We start from the raw sequence: 20376 nt of genomic DNA on the forward strand, positions 1-20376 counted from the left end.
ACCGACATCTCTATTTTTCATCCAGTAGCTATTCTTTCTCCTGTCTCCAAAATTTTTGAAAATCATGTGCAAAAACAACTCCTTCACTACCTTCTAAAATACAATATTCTCTCTCCTACTCAGCATGAGTTCCATCCAGGACATAGTACTTCCACTGTACTAATTTCCTTCCTAGACATAGTCAATAAAGCCCAGGACTCAGGAAAAACTGTATCTGCCCTGTTTTTGGACTTATCTAAAGCTGTTGATACCATCTCTTATCCTATCCTCTTCTCCCCAACTCTCTAGCATAGGTGTCCCCAATCCCTTAACTGGTTTAAAAGTTACCTTTCCAACAGAGAGCATGCTGTTAGATGGAAGAACTCCATTTCCCCATTCTTGCAAAACCCTACAGGGGTACCCCAAGGCTCTATTCTTGGCCCCCTTTTGTTTAACATCTTTATCAATAATCTACATCAATCCATCAAGCAGGGCTCCTTAGTTCAGTATGCAGACGATTCAACTATTGTCTTGTCAGCCCAACACGCAACTCTATTACAACAATCTATTCAAGTGGCATTTTTTACTGTGGAAAAATGGTTTCACAAAAATCACCTCTCTAAACCTTAACAAAAAAAGAAGTTATGTACTCACCATAATGTTCCATGTTTGTTGTCCATCTCGCCCTTTATTCTTACTGGTTGCATTCAGAGCCGATCCTCGGCTCCGACTCGGCTGAATACACTAGCTTTAAGTCTTTCACTTGACTCGTGGCTGAATAGTTATCCCATCATGCAGTGGTGTAATTCCCCAGATCTTGTTTGCTGTTAATCATAACAATGTGTCTAGATTTGTCATGCAAAATCAGGTATAGAAATAAGGAAATTCAGAGGTGCTCCTTCACTAAAGAAGAAACTCTCACATCTAAGTTCTCTAAGAGTCCTTGGCTGGGGGAAGGTATGAGGGTCATAAGAATGAAGGGCGAGATGGACAACAAATATGGAACATTATGGTGAGTGCATAACTTCTTTATGTTATGTTGTCCTATCTCGCCTTCATTCTTACTGGTTGGGACAGCGTCCCTAGCACCATTTTCCTGGGTGGCTCATGGGAGTATACCTTTGAGCACAGTGGAACCAAAGGAAGCCCTGTCCCTGGAGGCCAAATCAACTTTGTAATGAGTAATAAAAGTATGGGGTCTTGCCCATGTAGCAGCGGCACAAATACTGTCCATTGATAATCTGGCTAGGTAAGCAGAGAATGTTGCTAAGGCTCTAGTTGAGTGGCCTCTAACTTTGAATGGTAATTTCCTGCTATTTGAGGTGTATATAAAAGTAATGCAATCTGAGAACTGATTTGAAAGCATAACTTTTGAAACTGGCATGCCCTTTTTTGCTTCTGAAAAGGAAATGAACAATTGATCTGTTTTCCTGAAATCTTTAGTTCTATGCAGATAAAATGTAAGTTGCCTATGCACATCCAGTTGGTGAAGTTTGTATTCTGCCTTGTTGCTATGATTAGGAAAAAACACTGGGACCTCAATTGATTGATTCAGATTGATTTGGAAACAAACTTTTCGCACAAAGGATGGATTAGTTCACTGAGATACTCTATCCTTTTGGAAAAGCAAGTATGGTGGCTTGATTGATAAAGCTTGCAACTCCGAGACTCTTCTTGCAGATGTAATGGCTACTAGGAAAATAGTTTTCCAAGAAAGAAATTTGAGATCACATGATGAGGGTTCACATGATGATGAGGGTTCAAAGGGAGGTAAGGTTAGGTGCATCAGGACAAAATTTAGATCCCATGGTGAGAAAGGTTCTTTTATGGGAGGTCTCAATAAGCAAGTGCCTTTTAAAAATGCTTTACACAATTTGTGTGACATCAGGTTAGGAGTGTATTCACCAATGTGAAAATTAGAAATTGCAGCTAGTTGAACTCTTATTGTAGCTGTGGCAGAACCTTGCTTGAAAAGTTCTGCAAGAAATTCTAAAATTGAACTAATTGGGGCAGAAAAGGGATCAATGTTTCTTGTTTTTGCCCACTAGGAGAACCTGTTCCATTTACTAGAATACAACTTCCTGGTAGAAGCCTTGTGAGAAGATACCAACATGTGTTTTACTGCTGGTATGAAGTCTTGAAGCCTGACTAAGTTTGGAAATTAAGCATCCATGCTGTCAAATTGAGGGTTTGGAGAGCAGGATGAAGTGTTCCTGACATATGGGTCAGAAGGTCAGGAACTGGGTAAAGAACCCACAGTTTGTCCTGTAAGTGAGGCCAGAGAAAGAGGATCCAAATCTGATGAAGCCAATATGGAGCAATGAAAATCGGCCTGCTTCCCAAGGGTTTTGCTTTCTGAATGACTTTGGGTATCAGGGGAAGGGGAAAAGGCATACAGAAGTCCCGAAGGCCAATCATGAACAAGTGCGTCTCTCTGTGTCTCCCCCATAGGGCGGATTAGAGCAAAGTAGCTGCTGCATTTGGTATTCATGGGAGTGACAAATAGGTTGCAGCAAGGCTGGCCCTTTTTCGGAAAATCTTCTCCGCTATGCTTTGGTTTAGAGACCACTCGTGAGGCATTAATATCGCCCTGCTGAGTTTGTCCGCTATCACGATGGATTTCTCCGGGATATGCATTGCTACCAGAAAACACTGGGAAGATATTGTCCATTGCCATACTTTCAGCACTTCTTGACAAAGAGGGTACAATCTGGTTGCTCCGTGTTTGTTTATGTACCAGACTCCAGTCTGACTGGACTGCAATCGTTCCTAGAAGAAGAGAGTCCTGGAGTGCTTGCAACGCTAAAAGCACTGCTCTCATCTCTAGAACACTGATGTGCAAATGGGCCTTTGTTCTTGTCATGTGCCTTGGACTGTTCTTCCCAGATAATGTCCCCCCCACCCTGTCTGGGAGGTGTCCGTGGTCACTGTAGCTATGGGTTGTTGTGGCACAAAAGGTCACCTGATTGTAACATGTTCAGACCAAAGCCACCACAGAAAATCTCTCTTGCATGACTCTGTAATTCTGATTTGATGAGACATGGGAAGTTCTTGTAATGACCACTCAGCAAAAAGGAGCCACTGAAGAATTCTCATATGCATCCTGGCTAGAGGAACTAGGGTGATAGTCGATGCCATGGTTTGTAGGACTTTCAAAATGGTTTTTGCTTTCACCTTGTTTCTGGGAAGAAGGTCAGCTATTTGCTGTCTGAGAACAGAAACTCTGTTGAGAGGCAGACATGCCATCATGGAAATGGTGTCAAGATCTGCTCCTATGAATGTAATATGCTGACAGGGCAACAAGGCAGATTTTTGTAAATGCACTGTTATGCCTTACTGAGAGGAGGCTGTAGTGTGGTGTCTCTCACCTGTTGAAGTAGATGCTTGGTGGTGGCAGTTAGGAGCCAGTCATTTAGGTATGGAAACATTTGGAATCCTAGACGTCTTAAGTGAGCCGTGACTACTGACATGCATTTGGTGAACACTCCGGGGGCTGTAGTCAGACCAAAGGGGACAGCTCGAAACTGATAATGACTGGCTCCCAGCCAGAAGTGTAAATGACTCCTTGATGCTCTGTCCATTTTTATGTGGTAGCACGCATCTTGGAGGTCTATTGAGCACATCTAATCATCTTTCCCTAAAAAGGGAAGAATTGACTGCAGTGTCACCATTCGAAACTTGGATTTCCTGACAGATTTGTTTAGTTTGCTAAGATGCAATATGGGCCTCCAGTCCCCTGTTCTTTTTGGCACTAAAAAGAATCTTGAGTAAGTTCCGAATCCTATTTGATCTGCAAGGACTTTTTGGATGACTCTTTTGTCTAGCAACTTTTGAATTTCTATAGTTGCTTGTTCCCTTTGACTGGGGGGAACATCTGGGATTGTTCTGATCTGTGGGACAGGATGACAAAAGGGAACGGAATAACCTCTGGATATTATACTTTGTACCCACTTGTCTCTTGTGATATCTTGCCAGGCTTCTGGGTACAAAGTTAACCACCACCCACCTGCCTCCAGAGTAGAGCATATGGGCCTCCTTTCAGGAGTGCTGGTAGGGAGAGCCACAAAAGGAATCATGGTCACCCTAGTTTTGCAGACCCCTTCTGCCTCAAGGATGATGTCTACCATTATTGCCTCCCCCTCTGCCCCTCGTGAATCCTGAAAAACTCCCTGGGATCTTTTGAACCACATTTTCACACTCTTCTGACCTTTAGGGTCTTACTGATGGGTACGGAGCCCATCCCTTGAGTCCGAGTGGCCTACTACAAAGCTCGAGGTCTTCAAATAGCTCAAGGCCAAGTCCGTATCCCATGATGCACCCGGAGTTACCACAGATCTTGTTTGCTGCGTATAACAATACCATATGTCATTCCATCACTCCCAAGAAAAGGTAAAGCAGGGTTGAGCAACCAGGATGGATCCAGCATCTCGGTCATCTGCAAACCCAGGAGGGGGTAGGAGGGAGGGATTTAAGAATGAAGGCGAGATGAACAACTCACATGGAATGTTATGGTAAGTACATAACTTCTTTATGTGAAGTTGTTCTATCTCATCCTTCATTCTTACAGATGGGTAGCGTCCCAAGCACTATTAATCTCGGGTGGCTCACGGGAGTATATTTTTCAGGGCAGTGGATCCAAAGGAGGCTTTGTCAACTTTGTAATGAGTGATAAAGGGCAACAGGCACTACATTTGTAACTGAAGTACTGAAATGCAAAGTTGTTTGCCAACAGCAACCTCTGCATTAGTAGTATTTCTCTTAATGTGGAATTTTTCAGATGTAGCGTCCCAAGCACCATTATTCTCGGGTGGCTCACGGGAGTATATTTTTCAGGACAGTGGATCCAAAGGATGCTCTGTCCCTGGAGGCCCTGCCAACTTTGTAATGGGTGTTAAAAGTATGAGGTTTTGACCAAGTGGCTGCTGCGCAAATGTTATCAATAGGAAGTCTGGCAGAAAAAGCAGAAGATGTAGAAGCTGCTCTGGTTGAGTGAGCTTTAATCTTATGCTGTAGAGGCATATTACCAGCTGAATAAACAAAGGTGATACAATCAGATAACCATTTTGACAGAGCTGTTTTAGCCACTGGCATGCCTTTCCTGGAGTCAGAGAAAGAAACAAAAAGCTGATCTGATTTACTGAAATCCTTTGTTCTATCCAAATAAAATCTGAGCTGTCTGAACATCAAGTTTATGCAGCATGTATTCTAGATTGTTGGAGTGATTGGGGAAGAAAACTGGCAAATTAGTTTCAGTGCAAACCTTAGGCAAAAAAGAGGGATTTGTTCTATGCGAGACTCTGTCAGCATGAAAAATCAAATAAGGAGGTTTGATAGATAAGGCCTGAAGTTCTGACACTGCAGGCAGAAGTAATAGCCACTAAAAAGATAGTCTTCCATTACGAAAATTTGAGGTCACATGAGGAAGCTGGTTCAGATGGAGGAAGAATTATATGGGAAAGCATAAAATTTAGATTCCATGGGGAATAGGGAGATTTCACAGGTGGTCCGAGATGAAAGGTCCCTTTGAGAAAGGCTTTGGATAATTTGTGGACATAATATTCAATCCTTCAAATACAAGATGAAAATTAGAAATGGCAGCAAGTTGAACATGGACTGTGGCTGCTGCAGCTCCTTTACTGAAGATCATGGTCAAGAACTCTAGTAGAGAGGCCATAGGGGCTTGGTAAGGATCAGCATTGTTATTAGAGGTCCATATAGAACATTTTTCCATTTGCTAAGGTAAAGCTTCCTAGTAGAGGATTTATGAGAGGATAAGAGAATTTGCTTCATCTCTTTGGAAAGGTTATGGAACCTGGCTATGATGGGAATTGGGGCAGCCAAGCTGTCAGATTCAGAGACTGCAGAAAGGGATGGAGTTCCCCCAACGAGTGTGTCAGAAGGTCCAGAACTGGGTCCAGAATCCAAGGGCCCTCCAAAAGATGAAGTCGAAGGAAGGGGAACCATATCGGACGAGGCCAATGAGGGGCTATAAGAATGATAGTCCTTCCCAGATATTTTGCTTTCTGTAGAACCTTGGGTATCAACAGGATTGGTGGAAAAGCATAGAGGAGACCCAGAGGCCAATCATGAATGCATGCGTCCCTTGCGGCTTCTCCCAGAGGGGGAATCAGGGCAAAGTAGCTTCTGCATTTTGTGTTCATGTGACTGGCAAAAAGGTCACAGCAAGGCTGGCCCCACCTGCGGAAAATCCTGTCCGCTATTTCTTTCTTGAGGGACCACTTGTGGGGCAACAAAATTGCCCTGCTCAGCTTGTTTGCTATCACGTTGGATTTCCCAGAGATGTGGTTGCTAACAGAAAGTGCTGGGTGGAAATCGCCTACTGCCATACTCTTAGGGCCTTGTGATGTGTCTATATCATGTTATCGAAAGTTTACTTAATCGAATAAATAAACGTCAAACTTTATTGATCGATTAAGTAAAACATCGAATAATATAAAAAAAAACAAATTAACAAAAAAACTAAATGGCGTAGGCAGGGGGACAAGCCCCCCCTGTACCCCCCACCCCCCCTTCACAAGTATACCAACACTGAGACCGCACTACATTGAGGTAAATGGAAATCTCCCCTTACGGAGATTTCCATTTACATGCACCATGTTCATCACTTTCGATATTGTCATGTCGACAATTTCAGAATCAATATTGTCAGCTTATGACAACGTGAAGTAGACCTCCTCATGACAAAGGAGGTATGACCTGGTTCCTCCTTGTTTGTTCAAGTACCAGACCACTGACATGTTGTCTGTTTGAATCGCAATTGTACCCAGAGGAAGATAGCCCTGGAAGTACTGCAACACCAAAAGTACTGCTCTCATGTCTAAGACATTGATATGCAGATGTGTCTCTTGACTGGTCCATGTGCCTTGAGCTGTTCTTCCCTGAAAATGCCCCCCTTCCTATCAGGGAAGCGTCCGTGGTCACTGTGGCCACTGGTGGGGGTAAAACAAAGGGATGTCCTATCGTGACATGAAGTGAGGTCAGCCACCACTGAAGATCCTTTTTGCAGGAGTTTGTGATCATTATCAGATGAGACATGGGGAGTTCTAGGTAAGACCATTGAGTGAACAACAGCCATTGCAGTATCCACATATGCATGCAACCCAGCGGTATGGCCAGAATTGCTGCTGCCATCATACCTAACAATTTTAGAACTTTTGATGTTGGAGCTTTGTTTTTGGACATCAGAATGCAGACCTGCTGATGGAGTAGTAAGACTCTTTCTACTGGAAGTCTTAGCATGGTGGTGGTGTCCAGTTCTGCTCCGATAAAGACGATATGCAGCGATGGTGACAAGGCAGATTTTTCTGAGTTTATTGTAATGCCCAGCTGGCTGCAGAGTGACAGAGTGGATTCCCTGGCTTGAATGAGTTAATGCTTGGTGGTGGCGGTGAGGAGCCAATCGTCAAGGTACAGAAACACCTGGAATCCTAAACATCTCAGGTGAGCCATGACCACTGCCATGCATTTGGTGAACATTCTGGGGGCTGTAGTGAGGCCAAAGGGCAGGGCTAGAAACTGGTAATGATTGGCTCCCGGCCGTTAGCACAGATGATCCCTGGATGGCCTGACCATTCTTATGTGGTAGTACGCATCCTGGAGATCTGTCGAGCACATCCAATTGTCTTTCCCTGAAAAGGGAAGAATCGACTGAAGCGTGACCATCCAAAACTTCTCTTTCTTTACAGATTTGTTTAGACTGCTGAGGTCCAATATAGATCTCCAGTCCCCTGTCTTTTTTGGAACTAAAAAGAATCTTGAGTAAGTTCCGGATCCTGTCTGGTCTGCTGGGAGTGGTTAAATAACTGTTTTTTTTTTAGCAGTGTTTGGACCTCTACTGTTGCTTGTTCCCTGTAACTGGATGGAATGTTCGCAATTTTCCTTGTCGGTGGAGGGGCTGTGGTGAATGGAATGAAGTATCCTCTGGAAATGATACTTTGTACTCAGATAAGCGACCCCCAACTGTCTCCAGAGCAGGACAGTTGGGCCTCCTTTCATGGGAGCTGACAGGGCTTCCCAAAGAAGTGATCTCTGTCACCCTGGTTTTGTGGACCCCCCCCTCTGTCACGAGGGTGGCATCTTCCATTATTACCCCCTCCTCTGCCCCGGGAGGGGGGTTCACCACATGTGTCCTGAAAGGCTCCTTGGACTTTTCAGAACCACATTTTCCCTCCTCTTTGACCTTTGGTATAGGGTCTGGTACGGGTGGAAAAATGGACTCCGACAGCAGACAGAATCTTTCTTTCCTGCTCACACCTGGTCAAAGTTTCCTTAACTTTGGGCCCAAAAAGAGACGAGCCATCAAAAGGGGTATTCACAAAGGATGGCTTGAAGGGCTCCATGAAGGAACACAAGCGCATCCAGGAGTGTCTCCTAAGAGCAACTCCTGTACCCGCTGCTCTGCTCATTCCATCAGCTGCATAAGAAATGAGGCGCATGGATGAGTTAACAATGGAATTGAGGGCAGCAAGCTGGGAGGCAACTTTCTCTGTAGCTCCTACAGCTACTGCACTCTGAAGAGTATCTCCCAGCTCTTTAAGGAGATCTCTTTGTAATCTCATGAAATGGGTTCAGTTTAGTGAACGGACTGCAAAGGTCGCTGAACTAAACATGTGCTTCCCATATCTATCCATGATCCTGGAGTCTCTGTTAGGTGGATGAATAGAAGAGGAAGTTTCTGATATTTCCTTTTTGGTGGCTGCCGCCACCACCATGGCATCAACTGGCACACCTTTGGTCAAGAAGGATTTATCCTGGGGGGCAGATATGAACTTATTAGGCCTCCTAGGGACAGGCTCCATAGTATCCGGAGACTCTCACTCCCTTCGTGAGACTTGCTGCATAAGCTCATCGAAGGGCAGAGACACTCAAGAGGTGGAGGGCTGAGTCCTGAAAACCTTCAGGAGAACAGACTCATCTTCAGTAGGGTTTCTGGACTGCCAATCACCCCTCTGCCTAAGGATTTCAAGTATCTCTGCAAATGAGATATCCTCAGTGGGGGACCATGGGGACCCTTCTGATTCATCCAGGTTGGTATCAGATGTTAGGGACTCCTGAGGGGAGTCTAGATGTTTCCTCTTACAAACTTTCTTCCTGGGAACCTCATCAGTGGGAGCTTCTGGTGAGGTCTTGGAAGAGCAAGGGCCACCCAATGGGGCTTCCTGAGGCTCTGGGTCTCTACGCTTGGCCAGGATCTGAGAGCAGAAGCAGATACACAGAACCAATGAAAGAGACTATAGGCCAAGCAGCAAGATATTTTTAAAGAGCCCAACAGAAAAAATTAGCAGTTGAGCAGGAAATCATTATTTTTAAATTAACGTAGTCTGGCTGCTCTTACCCTTGCCAGCACCAGGCCTTAGGCAGCTGCCTATGTTGCCTTGTGCTGGATCTGGCTATGTGCCACAGGCAAATTCCAAATTGCCCTTAGTTGTGTGTGTATTTTGTAACGGACTGGTTTCCTCTGATGGATTTGTTTTCCTTGCATATACCGTCTGACTGCCCACTGATATTGAATCAGTTTTACAATTTACATTGAATTTACAGGATAGTAAGAGAATAAATGACTTTTGAATAACGGCTAGCATGTGAGCATTGCAATTAACAATGTATCCTGACAGTACTTGGTTATGTGGATCAGTTCCCAACTTGGGTACCTTTTGCTGAGGTATTTACATGTCTTCCTTGTATCATTGTAAGATTTTGCCAAGTCTCTGGTTTCTAGTACTGTACATCCAAAAACATACTGATAGGTGAATTCAAGATTTTCATAAAATGTGTGTTTGCATGTGTGTGTGTGTATGTTTATCTGGTTGTCTGCGTCTGTCTATGTATGTGCATTGTGTCTTGGACTGACATCCTATCAAGGACTAGTTCTCTGTTTTGCTGTCATTGATTGCTAAGATAGGTTCTAGATCACAAACAACCCTGAGGAAAATAAACTGGATATTAAAAGATGAATGAATAAATAAAACCATGCACATTTAAATAGTATCACTATTTATAGTCATTTTAGGTGAATCTCGTCACTCCTTCCCCTCCATTGCTGTATAACTACATACATCACATGTTTTCTTAATGTGTAAAATATGATTACTACTGGCTTCTTGATAATTTACAAACACTGAAAGAAAATTGGGAAAAGTATGAAAGTGAGCAAATAAGAGACAATAATCTTTCTGGGTATTCATCTTAGATTTTGCCATGACAACTATATAATCAAGTTTTTATACTGCACAAATAATAACTTGTATGCTTGCTTTATAAACCTTAGCACATTCTAATGCAAACACACACACACATTTCTATATATATATATATATATATATATATATATATATATATATATATATATATATATACATATATATATATATATATATATATATATATATATATATATATATATATATATATATATATATAAATCCAAGAGGCAATAGTATGACGCTATATTGTAACAGAGGTATCATTTATATTGATCTGATGCCTAAAATCAAAAATCCCTGTGCATCATTCAGATTACATGGGCAGATATGATGTATCCATTCCATCAGCTTCTTCCATAATATTATAACCTTTGGATGTGCCCACATGTTTATGAAACTAACTGTGAAGTAAATTGAACAGATGTAGAAGCAGCTAAATCTCTCTTAAATAATTTTAAATGGGTTCAGTAGCAATGAGGAGAAAGCATTCTCTAGTTGTGTATGCACGTCTCAATCACATCAGCTTCTGCTAAGAACATCAAATTCCATTTTGGTGATTTATATATTTGTGAGGCCTTCATTTCTTCAGAAAATATGATATGATAGTGTTTTAACTAGGTCAGTGAAAGCATGTAATGAGAGGGAGAAGTGACTGGCATAGCCTACTAGTTTCCCATTTGTAAATGGTACTTCTTAGTTGAAGATGCTTCTAAACCTTAAATCGATGTACATTAAATCTTGCTTGCACCTCTGCAAAAGTTTGTAAGGATGTGACATCAGCATTTTGTTTGTCTCTAAAAGGTTTTAATTTCTATTCATTTCCTTGTTTTTTTTTTTTTTTTGCAAACCAATGTGAGGCCCAATATTTCTTAACATGTGTAGAATTTACAATATAAATTGTGTCTAACCTTACCCCCACAGGAAAATAATAATAATATTTATACAATACCGCATTGTCTCTTTATTAGGGAAATCATTGTCATAGTTTTAAAGCCAGCAGGTGGGATTGGAAGTCTACGAAAAGCACATATGCTGGTTGATTTATCAGAGCTCCTTTTAGCACAAAGTACACAGTTGTTAGTGAGTTTAACTGAAGGAAGATTAAGCCAGATGATATCCCCATATGGTATTTTTGAGAATAAATTTAATTAATGAAACTTCTTTAGCTAAAGATTTTTAGAGGATACAGGTGTGTATATGACATAGCTATTTAGTTAATAACATAAATAATAAAAGTGCATATTCTGCCAAACTGAGAGAGAGATGAAGGGGACTCTGTTATTTTAAAAGAAACATTTCTCCCATAGCTAGAAAAGGTTCATTTCAGCTGTCTTAAAAGTTCCTTCTTAGGATACAAACACCTAGGCACTTTATATGTTCTTTACACAAGACAAAAGATCCAGACCACCATGAAATGTGTTTTCTGCGGCTCCCTATTATGCTGTCACAGACGCAGGTTGTCAAATGCGTCTTTGTCGAACTGAAAAAGCAAGAAAAGGCAAAATAGTAAAGCGGCTTTTCAGCAAATTCTTTCACAGTTTATTCTTTACAGTTTTTTTTTTTTTTTTTTTTTTGGAACAGCGATTTTTTCCCAAGGGGAAAAAAAATCACTGTTCTGAGGTTGACACGTTTAAGCTTTCGTTTACATGTGGTCAATTATGTGTCATTCGCTCTTCTGAGCATGCAATATCATAATATAGACCTGTTTTCTGCTTTGTGCCTGGGTGCAATGTCTGTCCTTCATAAATTACCTTTGAGACCTAGCATGCCAGCACAGAGACTTCTGGTTATATCAAAGAGAGATAAAAGAGTGCCAAAACTATGAATATTCTTCCATTAAACCTAAATGGTCAAAATCTTTCATTATAATATACTTAGTTATAAACCTTGAGGAACAGGTTATCAATTTTAAAATTAGTCTAACCTTTTAACAACATTAGTACAACTAAGAACCAGGCTTCTCTACTGTTTTTTTTTTCTTGGGAGCCTATCAACAGCAGGGTTGGCATCTACAGTTCCAGTGAAAATGTTTCAGTAAAAATACTTTCACCATCAGTGGAGGATTCCCTTTTCTCCACTGTTTTGCAAACTTGGAATAGGTACATTTAAGCTCAGGGGTATAAGGTTGTGTCCCTCCACATGTGAAGGTGCATGGGGCTTGTCCTGCTGCAAAAAAAGGACTTGCTATGAATTTCTCCATAAGTGCTTTCGATGAAACATTTTCAGAGTTTTTGCTGTTGGGATAAAGGGTGTTGCTCTATCAACATTATTCCTTTTGCTTTTTGTGCTTTTAAGGGTCTAACTGTCCCTTTTGTAGGTACACTACATCATGATCAGCTTAGTTAACAGGTTTCACTATAGTTCTGTCATATTAATAGGGCTCCCTACTGAAATACTGAGACTCAAATTATAAGTGCCAATGTACTGAAAAAGATACAGAAAAAATAAGACAAAAATATAGGAGTAAATATCGAACACTGCTCATCTCCTCTAAACCCTTTTTTTTCCAATGAAGCAGGTCCCCTTGCACCCCCGATGTAGGGGGCAACCCCCCCACCCCCTCTGAACTTATATATATATATCAACTCTAATATCAGCATACCTTGAAGTAAAGGAAACATTCTGAGAAAAGGCAATCTTGTACTTGTATGTAAATTCAGATTTTCTGCTATTCAGTCTCCATACATCAGAACTCATCAATGGGGGTCCAAATATTTTAAATAGTTGCCTATTAAAAGGCTAGACATTCTAATAATGTTCCATGGGCATTTATCAATGATGTTGCCTTGAATCTGTAATACTGCTCATACCACAGGTGATCCCATCTTTTCGCTAACATGTATAGTCTGAATGCATATTTTTTTTATCATGCAGATACTACATATCTCCTTTTCAGTTAAGACTAGTGCTTTCTTTTCTGACATGTCATTTACACTGAGAAGAAATGCTAAACACAATAATATCAATGGTATATATTATAAAAAAGTAACTATTGGCCACAGGGCCAGAACTGTTTTATAAAATATGACTGTGTACTTATTTTATTTATTTACATTTTATCTGAATTGTCTCCACTGGAAATAGTTCGTTTCAGAGAGGATCTGGAGAAAAATCTTGCAATTGTTAAAAAAAACTTACAAGATACACTTATTAGTACTAAAATTACTTTCAGTGCAAATAGTGATGTGGTAATAATTCTTGAAAGAGGAAAGAAAATGTGAGGCAAAAATTAACACACATACTAACAAACAATAATCCACATAAAGCATGATCTATATGATGTAATAATTTTAATATTAAGCAAACTATAGAATTTTCACAAAGAGAGAGACACAGGTGCTGAATCAACTCACAAGGCACAGGCTGCAATGTAGTTCTCTTTTTTCTTTCTTTCTCAGATATACACTTTATATCTTTTTATACAGACCACATATGTGGCTGAAGAAAGTTTCACATGTGCATACTAATTGGTGTGTTTACTTGATCGTGGTTAGCCATTTCCTTAATAAACTTGCACTTTTACGGTCTCTGGCACAGAAACAGTAATGGATCTTGTAATCAAGGAACATAATAATTACATTTTCTCATTCTTTGTGTAATTGCAATAATTCCCGGTAGAAGGACGTTAAGTGCATCTTCAGTTATAAAATGTATAATTTTCTTTTTGTTTCAGTGCAAAAGATCATACATTTATACAAATTTTCACATCAAAAGAAGACACATATTGCAGATATATCTTTCATAGAAATATGCCACATGCTCTCATATATTTTCCTGACAGTGAAAAACAGAAATAATTAGGAAGTTCATACACTTCCATTATACTGAAAAGCACTTACATATTGCAAATCAAATCAAATATTTTAGTTTACCTGCTGCAAGTTTTACCAAGTTTAAGTACAACTCACAAAATTGTTAAGACAACCTATAGCAAATAATAAACATATATATTGCCACAAATATATATATATATTATATATATATATGTCATCTTTATACTGAGACAACTTATGCAAATCTTACTGTAATAATATACAGAAAGGGAGACTGGGATGCTTTGTAATTTTATCTAGACAGTATCTTGCTAGCCTGCATAACAAAATGTAAGTGGAGCCCAGGCAGGATTTACTCATCTGTAATCACTGAGCTAAAGTAGGCATATTTATTTGCCATTTACTTGGAATGAGCTGTATTGGTCCCCAAGGAAATAATGTTATAATATCCCTGCTGACACTAAGTTTCTCCTAAAGCCTGAGAGATAAAAAAAAAAATCACTGATAGTAATGTAATTGCTTGTGGTAACTCTGGAAATAACACATTTATTTATTGAGTATTTTAGTGCTAAACAAACGTAAAACAAAATAAAGCAACAAATAACAGACTATCAGTGGTCTGCTATCGAGTGCCTATTAAGCCTGGCTTAATTTCTTAGTGAATTCAGTAAAAAAATAAACACTGCTGTCTATTATTTTGTCCTGTCAGGATGGCAAGAGGTTATACATTATGATGCAGAACAATTAAGGTCTGCTGAAATGTACTAAACTGCCTCCAAAAGTGGAAAGGAAAATATTACTTTGAGTTATTGTTACCATTTCATCTTCTGATCATCACTATCCTATCTGCACTGGTTTTAAAGTGCTACATACAAGTGGGTAAGCATATTGGCTTTATATACTGGCTATGGTCTGCTTTAACCTGAATACGATAAACAATGAAATGAAGCCATAAGAATCATTCTCTGCCATTTTCTTTGCACTGGTGATTTTCTGTGATCTATAGTCTATAGCTGTATTCTATAAGATAATTTAGAAACTCCTCCCTAGCACTTTAGTATATAATGCTATAGTTTCAGCTGATTGACTTAATTGTACATAGAGTAATTTTTGTCTTCACAATCATAATAGCTTGTGAATCTGTAAATTGGAAGTGAATATATTTACTTACTGTGTATTTTGATATGCCAAGGGCTGAAATATGATTGTTCATGATGCCTAAACATATGTCAGAGCTAGACAAGTAGCCTGAACTGCTTTATGTTGTTAATAGACGTCTTGCATAAATTAATAGTTTTGCGCAGGTTAGTAGTTATTACAGAAATTGCTGAACTCTACCAAAAATTATGTTAGACAAAAATATAACCTAAAATGGGACACAATACTTAATGCACAAAAAGCAACAGCAATCAGACTAATTTCAATTTAGCTATGTCCTGAGCTGCAGGGATTTGAGTTTACCTCAATGTAGTGTAATGGGCCTCAGCAGCCAAGAGTGAGCTGAACAAACTACCTATCAAGTTGTAGCTGGAGTCCCTTTCTACACTGTACAATATTCTGGTCTAGGAGCATCACTTTGCATAAATTATAAAAATAATAAAAGTTAACAGAAGTATGCTGAAATGTCTACTTTAGAAGAAAAGTACACAATCAATGAAATGTCACATTCTTCGCATGTTTATAAAGCTGGTTACATGCTTCAGCTTTGTCTAGACCTCACTAAGAAGGGGGTCTATATTATATTACTGAAAAGACTGTTCAGTGAATGGCACTTGCATCAAAAATGCCATTCAGCGAACTGTTCATAGTGAGACTGCAGTACAGTGAAGATCAGAAAATTTGCCCTTTCCTCACTGTAGTGCAATCTTGGAGCTGGTATATATAATTATTGGGGGGTATAGCCCCCCACAAAAGTGAATTCACTGAATAGCATTTTCAATGCAAGTGCCATTTGGTGAGCTAGTGCAGTTCAGTGAACTGTCTTTATGATCATATAATATAGACCAATTAAAAAGCACACCTGCATTTATGTTGGAAGATAAGAAGGTGGTGTGTTCCACTCTCACATCAGATACTTGGATTCATTTTCCATTACTGTTACTGCACTTTTCATTCTTTCCAAAAGTTAAAAATTTCTTTCTTCTCTTTGCTCTTGTATTATTTCTTTCACCAGTAATTTCTTTATCATCCTCCATAAACCATACATCTACTCTTCTATCATTCCTAACCTTTCATTTCCTTTGGTATTGCTGTTCTTTCACAAGCAGATAAATTGTCCAATTCATCTTACATAAAAAGTTTCCAATATCTGCTGATAGCTCTTATCATTTTTTATTTTTTCTACCAGCCCTATACCATCAATTTTCTATACTAACATTTTCTTTATTATATTCATCTAAATCTTTCTCAGTCTCCAACATTTTCATCTTTTTTGCCCTTAGCATCTTCCAAAATTCTTCATTCTTCACAAGCAACAATCTAGCCATTATGTGTTTTTTTCCTCATAATCTGTAGCCTTCAAAATGCCAAGGCGTAAAGACAAGAGTTCAATCAAACATAAGTATTACATTTTCACATTTATTGTATTAATTCTATATCCCCAAATAATTTGCAAATGGTCTCTAATAATTCTTTCTCTAATGATGATGGCAAAATACTTACCACATAAGTCAACTTACCTAATATAACAAAAAACATTGAATGCAATCTAAATGTCCTCCACAACTGTAAGAGCTCCTTAACACCCCTTAACTTACTTTCCCACTGCCTATAATACTTAACCCCTAAATTGTACTCCTAATACCTCAATATTTTTCTTATTAAAATAAATACCACCCAACTTGACTATATGCCCATAACTATTGCACTTTTCCTTACTTAGTTCCAACCCATGTAATACAAAAATGTCTGTGCCACCTTTACCATCTCCACAATTTAAAAGGTATTACTATAATTACCAATTCATCTGTATAACTTAACACTGAAGGCAACTACAGCTTTCCAATAAACCAAATCCTACCATCTCCCACTTTTCTGTTAACCTGAATGACAAATGAATTGACAATGAGAGCAAATAAAATACTCCTCATAGGTAATTCCTACCACATCTGCTTAACATATTGTTTGTATCAATTACCAAGCCTAGAACATTTGTGAAAGAATTCTTAGATCTACCTGAAATGATCGACAAGCTAAAAGTATGACAACGAGAACACAGACACGAAAATCTCGACAACCCAAATACCCAACTGTAAAGCCCGACATCTAAAACACCAACAGCTTAAATATCACCAAATGCACACAGAGTGATACAAAGTACATCCAGCATAGTACAGCAAAGTAATGTCCTGCCATTTAAACCAGCAAACAAATACAACGTAAGTAGATTAAAGCCACACATAGCAGCATATCCCAGAAACCCCACAGGCAATGGTAAATACATTTTCAAAAGTCTAGCAATGGTCCTCACAAACTCCATGGTAGTTACTGCTCTCTGCTGTGTAATACAGTCTCAAACTGCTGATGTCAGTTTACTTTTCTTCGAGGAGGGTACGCAGCCTGTTGACATCCAAATATGAAGCTCATCCACCCGGTCTTGTTCACACTAATGTATGCAGCAGATACCGCAGGTTGGTTTCTCTGCCCCCTAGGAGACATTTAAGCCACCTATGCCATGCTTCCACTCTGACTTGGGTCTGTGGCAAACACAACTCATTCAGGTCATAAACATTCCAAAAAGGAATCGGAAAGAGTGGTGGGAATCTCATTGTAGTGGCAGTCCTGGTATGAAAATGTCTCTGCCTACCATGTACATACCAGTCAGAGTAGTATTTTATGAGGTCTTTACCCTGTGAGGGAAATGTTGACCGTAAGATGGTGAATGTGGCCTGTACTTCATCTTCCTTTAGGAAAGCCAATGCCATTAGGGACTTCACGGCTAATTGGAATTCCTGTTAAGTGTTATACAGTGATGCAAGCCCTAATGATTGCACCATACACCAAATATTTTGGCCAAAGTGAAGCATGCAGCCCTTTGATCGTGCATCTGGGATGTTCAACCGTATACTTTTGAGTGCTGCTATTTCAAGGTCACACAACACAAACCTGAGTTGCACGGATAACCCATTCTGTGATAGGCGGTAGAAAATACTATGCCACATGTAATTGTAGGCTTTGAGTGACTTCCTTGACATCAGGGCATACAGTTGAGGGACTGATTTACTATGTGTGCTGGTATTTATCAGTTCGTGGATACTGTGTAGTTGTCTGATGGTTACACCCTTCATAAAGAATGTACCGTCCATGAGCCAGATTGTAGCTCTGCTCAAATCGTGCAGATTATCTACCATGGTGAACACCACAACAGGGGTGTCAATAGCAGGGTCCGACATTGTTTTGTGTAGGAACATACCAGACTTCAGGGAACTTTGTGAAGTCAATTGCTAATAGTGCCACATCAGTCCCAGCAGTGATTCCGCATTTTAACTGTCTAATGCAGTTCACCTGTTGCAGGTGGGCCTATCTATGGGGAACAGAGTGTATCGCATCTAGGGATGTTGATGCTAGTGCATCCTCCACTGTCAAACAAGGTGTGTCTCTACTTAGACTTGCTCTGGTCTTGAGGTCACTACACACTATGTATCTTTGCAGCTCACCAGGATCAGCGGCATGGTTGTGTGCTACCGACCTTAATAATTTATTGCCGTCCGGCATTACTGTTGTAACAGCTCTGCCTCTACACATGTCTGGGAGTTTATATTTACATGCCCAGTACTGCTTGTTGTGCCTTGTTCTTTCGTCGTGATACAGGTACGTGTCTATAACTAAGATGTCCTTCCCTTTTTGTGATTTCACCGTTTGGTATGCGTGTCCTAACTCTTCTGGGGGTATTGTGTCATTATCCATCATTCTTTCTTCGGTGCATAGCATGGTAACTTTCGGGCGGGGTGTGCTTTTCAATGGATTGCATTGTTTCCATTGGCAGTTGCATTAACTAGGGCTTACCACTTGCTGTGATGTTGATTGATGTGTACGGCAGTTAGTAATCAAGTGGTATTCTTTCTGTAATGTATCTTTCAGCGGTTACGGCCATGTTTGGTTACATGTTGGGATTGTGCTTTGTCAGGCATTTACACTTTCAGGTATTTCAACTTTCGTTCTTTTCATGTCGGTGTTCTCGTTATCATGCTTTTAGCTTGTCGATCATTTCAGGTAGATCCGAATTCTCATATATCTTCTTTATCAAACTTTCTACCTTCTTTCTCATCCCTGAAGCCAGTAAAATCAGCCACAATTTTCCATGCTGTACACTGCTGAATGATATTAGCACATGCTACCAGCCTAACTCCAACTTCCCCTTTCCTACATCCATCTATTGCATAGTTTATAATTATCAGCATTTCCTTCACATTCATGCTTTTAATCTCATACATCCTTCCTGTATGATCGATCTAAATCACAACCTCAGACCTTTAACGTAAAACTTTATTTTTTTAATCAAGATTGCCTAAAGTTATTGGTTTCTGGTTCTTTCATTTTTAGCTTTCCCCTTTTTAAACAATAGCTTCAAAATGCCACTGCAAATGTTTTCTTGTATCCTTTCTCTTATCTGTTCCTTTATTATATCAAAAAGCTTTTTTCTTCTACATTCATCCCTTAATAAAATTCATACCTTAATCCATCTTCTCCTGACATTATCTGTTTACTGTCATATTTGCTTACATTGTGCAAGTCATCTAAATTCACATCTTTCTTCAAACACTCATTACTCTCATTCTGCAACCATCCCACATCCCAACCCACCTCCATCACTTTATTTCTTTCAACATACATACCTCTTACATATGCTAATGTAGCATTCTTTATATCCTTTTGTCATGTATCCAACTTACAATATCTTTCTTCATTCTATTTTCTTCACTCTCTACCCTTTATCACAGAAAGGGTATCACTTCCCTTTTTCCTTTTTACTAAATACATTGCCTCATTAGACTATTGTTTGCCTTTATTTTATTTAATGCATACATTTTGCCTCTGTCTTAAAATACATTACATCATTCTCTGCAACCCCTCTTCTGAAACCACTTATTTTCCATATACACTACTTTGCCAGTCCTGTCTCACTCTCTCTCTTTTGATATCTAAATATCCTCTATTTTATTTATCCATATAACTGTTCCACCATTCTGTCCAGTTTTCATAAAATGGTCTCAGAATTTCATTCTCCTCAGTCTCTTCCTTACTGTCCACATAATCCTTACATCACCTCACATACCTGTTGTATCTTTGGGTTGCTTTTGCTATCATTATAACTTGTTTATTATCAGCAAATCTACCAAAATTGTCTGATGAAATGGAAAAACCTGTATTTACATAATTTTTGTTTATAAAACTTGAAAGTA

This window comes from Protopterus annectens, chromosome 16.part0 (genome assembly GCF_019279795.1).
Source record: "Protopterus annectens isolate FY-2018-M chromosome 16.part0, PAN1.0, whole genome shotgun sequence".
NCBI classification, from domain to species: domain Eukaryota; kingdom Metazoa; phylum Chordata; order Ceratodontiformes; family Protopteridae; genus Protopterus; species Protopterus annectens.